The following is a 4286-nucleotide window of genomic DNA, read 5'->3' on the forward strand; positions in this document are numbered from 1 at the left end:
AATTATTAACAACAAAATCACTGTTTTTTTCTGCTATTTCAAATAATATCATGATTCCGACCTCAGTCGACTAGAGAGAGAGATAGAGAGAGATGTGAAAAATAAAGTGACGTAAAGTAAAGGTTTACGTTAAATTCGATGAATTGTGTTTGTAGGCAAGGTGTCATGATTTTCGGATATTTTTCTCAAACGATATGCACACCGTACCCGTGGAGGCAAATTAGAGTGGTACACCCCATATTGTTCAAAACCTCGTACAACTGAGGGTTGGTTTATCAGCACCAGCACCCTATACATAGGAGAAGTGGTTTGATCTTTATTTTCCTTATTCCCTTCCATGCTTTGGATTTTTATAGCATATATGTATACCAGCTGCGCATGCGTGGGACAGCAGCCCTTGCATTGGCCGCAATGACGTCAGACGTTCAGGCTAGATCCGAATTAGTTCATAATGATGCAACACACCCGTCCATCGCATGTACCCATCGCATGTACCCATCGCATGTACCCATCGCATGTACCCATCGCTTGTTCTCATCGCCAGGGAGGCTCCTGGGTGGGCTTACAGTTGTGACTGTGTGTACGTCCGGTAAACAATTCCCCACTGCATGGGCCCTTTTTGAGTCCACGGCTTCGGCTCCGTTCTCGATCTCTCGAAGCCATGGGCACGACGCGCGTTAAAGGCAAAGCACGTGCAATTTCCGTCAAGACAACCGCGGGGCCAAGCTAGCCCGAGCCCATAGAGCTCTATGCCCGAGCTGAATCTGGAGCCGAAGCCGTGGTCTCGAAAATGGACAAACCCACAGTGGCACCTCTTCCCATTCACGAACAAGACAGGACTATCGATATTAGCTCTATTGTCTTAATCCATCTCATATAATATTATTGTCATTCTTTGCCTTGTATTTGCTACGGCTCACAGAGTCTTTGACCGAGTTTTTTTTCCCCTGCCATGCACAAATGTACAAACCTTTGAAACTCACCTCTGCTCTGGTGAATTCATCAGGAAACCCAAAAGAATATTCCGATTGGTTTTCCCATCCCCAACAAAACCATTTATGATTGTGTGAAGGTTATTGAACAAAGTGTGTTTGTTGGACGAAACAAAAGTCTACCATTCCAAACTATGTATTTTTGGTAACTATGTATCATTGCTGGTTTAAGACATATTTTTGCTTGGTTTCCCATCATAAAGAGTCATTAGATACTGGACACCTTTGGTAATAAATTGTCAAACACCAGTATTCTTACTTATAGTGTATCTCAACAAAATATGCAACAACAACAAAACTGTGAATATTATTGGACTAAATTGGTCGTCGACGAAGTTGCGAGAGATAATGCACTGTAATGGAAGAAGACAAAACCTTGTTTCACAAGTCGTGTGCTTTCAGATGCCTTGAAGTCGAGACCTCAGCTGAGGTCACCTAATACTTCCTACTCAAAAACTACATTACTTCAGAGGGAGCCATTTCCCACAATGTTCTCTCCCCATTGTTCGTTACCAAGAAAGATTTTATGCTAACAATTATTTTGAGTTAATTACCAAATGTGTCTATGCCTTTAAAGACATGTGACACTGGACACTATTGGTAATTGTCAAAGACCAGTCTTCTCACTTTGTGTATGTCAACATATGCATCAAATTATAAACGTGTGAAAAACTGAGCTCGATTGGTCGTCGAAGTTGCAAGATAATAACAAAGAAAAAACACCCTTGTCACACCATGGTCACAAGAAGGTAGTATGTGCTTTCAGATGCTCGGTTTCGAGGTCTAATATTCTGAGGTCTCAAAGTCATATACGTGGAAAATTACTTCTTTCTCGAAAACTATGTTACTTCAGAACAGTTTCTCACAATGTTTTAAACTATCAACAGCTCCTCATTACTCGTTACCAAGTAGAGTTTTATGCTAATAGTCTTTTTAAGTAATTACCAATAGTGTCCACTGCCTTTAATACAATCTGTGATATCGTTTTAGGGCCACCATAGTAGGTACTAGTTATTAAGATGTACTCGGACAAAGCTTAAGTACACCATGCCAAACACTGTAATTTGCTGTTGCCGCTTTCCCTTCCAATGCTTTTATTCACATTTTAACCAATTAATTAAAAAATACTACAGGTTCAAGAATAAGCCATGTTTATGAGGTAAGCAGTATGCAAAATTCAATGCCAGCTATATACAATGTGTACATCAGCTTTAATTTTATTAATAGACCTCTTGCGATGGGCGGCATCACTGAGGCCAAGCAGTACAACTGTGCAGCACGTGCGTATGCGCATTGCACAACTCTAAGCATTTGACCTCATTGAGGGCGCTTTTCAACCTTGTGACTTTAAATGCAAGAGGTCTATTTATCCCACTTTTAGCTCATCCCATAAATCATACAATTATTTATGTACATATCTGCTCTCTCAGTTTTGGCCACTTTCTGTTCAGAGTTGTTCATTGAGCACAAAATACTGCTTAACCAAAAAAACGATTTTTTGGTTACCAATTGCTGCTTGAAGGACCAAGAAAGGAGTTTATACACATCCCCGGCAGTTATGACGTCATTTGGCCGATTTTAAATAACAGTCATCATAAATGTTTTGCTTTTTAAAATTAGCTGTTGCCCTTTCTGGACATAAACATAACTTTCATGGACTTTCTGGGTTGAAAAATATGTGCATCTGAGAGGTAATGAGTTTGTCTGTTTAACCATGTTACGGGTAGTCTAGTTGGTAAGACACTTCTCTAGAACTGCAAGGGTCAACTAATATTATCAATTGGCTTTGTAGGATAAGCTATGCCAGCCTACAATAAATATATCATGTGGTTAATGCAGCTACATAGTACATAGTCGACCATCCTACTGTCTGACTATCCAATATCATCAATCCTGGTTGTGAATGAGAGATATCAACTACATGTATAAGCAAACCTTAAAGACACTGGACACTATTGGTAATTGTCAAAGACCAGTCTTCTCACTTCGTGTATCGCAACATATGCATAAAAAACAAACCTGTGAAAATTTGAGCTTGATTGGTCGTCGAAGTTGCGAGATAATAATGAAAGGAAAAAACACCCTTGTCACACAAAGTTGTGTGCTTTTAGATGGTTGATTTCGAGACCTCAAATTCTAAATCTGAGGTCTTGAAATCAAATGCATTGAAAATTACTTATTTCTCGAAAACTACGTTACTTCAGAGGGAGCTGTTTCTCACAATGTTTCATACTATCAGTATCAACCTCACCCCATTACTCGTCATCAAGTAAGGTTTTATGCTAATAATTATTTTGAGTAATTACCAATAGTGTCCACTGCCTTTAAGCATGATACCTTGTGATGAGTGCATCTATATAGTACACAGTCAACCCTCCTACTGTCTGACCATTCAATATCATCCACCCTGGTTGTGAGTGAGATAAATAAACTATGCAAACCTGCAACATATCATGTGGTGAAAGCACCTGCACAGTAAACACACACACAAAGTACACAATGTGCTTGTGACAGATTGTTCTATGCACAGTCCTGTAACAACGCACAACCCGTGCAGTTGAAGGTTTCAGAATGGTTGAAAAACTTACTACAAGAGTCGAGGGGCTACTGATAAAAAAAAAACAGAAATGCAAATCTGAAACGATTTTGAGATGTTTAATGGAACAAGTTGCCTTGGATCGGTCGAGTTGGTCTTTGAAAAACGTTTGTAACCGTTTGTTGTAAAATGCATACGATTAGAAAGATATTTTAAAAGTAGAATATAATGATCCACACAAGTATCACTCGAAATTGCGTGGTTTTCCTTTTACCTCGTCTGATCCAAGGCAACGTGTTCCTTTAAAGGTGCTATACAGGATTGGTAAGGATAAAAATCATTGTTTGATTTGGTTTTGAAAGCTAACTACCCTAATCATGAAGTTCAATCTAAATCCATTTCTTTCTGTATCTGAAAACCTGAACAAATCGTAACAGCTGATTTTTGTCGTTTCAACCCAAATTAAGGGCAATGTGTTCACAAGCTAAAAATTGTGCTAATTTTGTCACTATTTTATTCTGATGCAATCCAGACACCAAATTTTCACAGGTTTCTCATTTCATGTATATAGTTGATCACACAAAAACATGCACACTGCCTGCAACTATTTTGTCAGCTCTACAAATCCTGTATAATACCTTTTATAAAGAGAAGAAAAAGAAAAGCAAACGAAAAACAACCAATGTTTCAAGACTACTCCGAGATCGGTATCATCTCTCACACAGTACCATAACAATTGAAGTCTTTTAAGATTTCAC

Source organism: Asterias rubens, chromosome 7, assembly GCF_902459465.1.
Source record: "Asterias rubens chromosome 7, eAstRub1.3, whole genome shotgun sequence".
NCBI lineage: Eukaryota > Metazoa > Echinodermata > Asteroidea > Forcipulatida > Asteriidae > Asterias > Asterias rubens.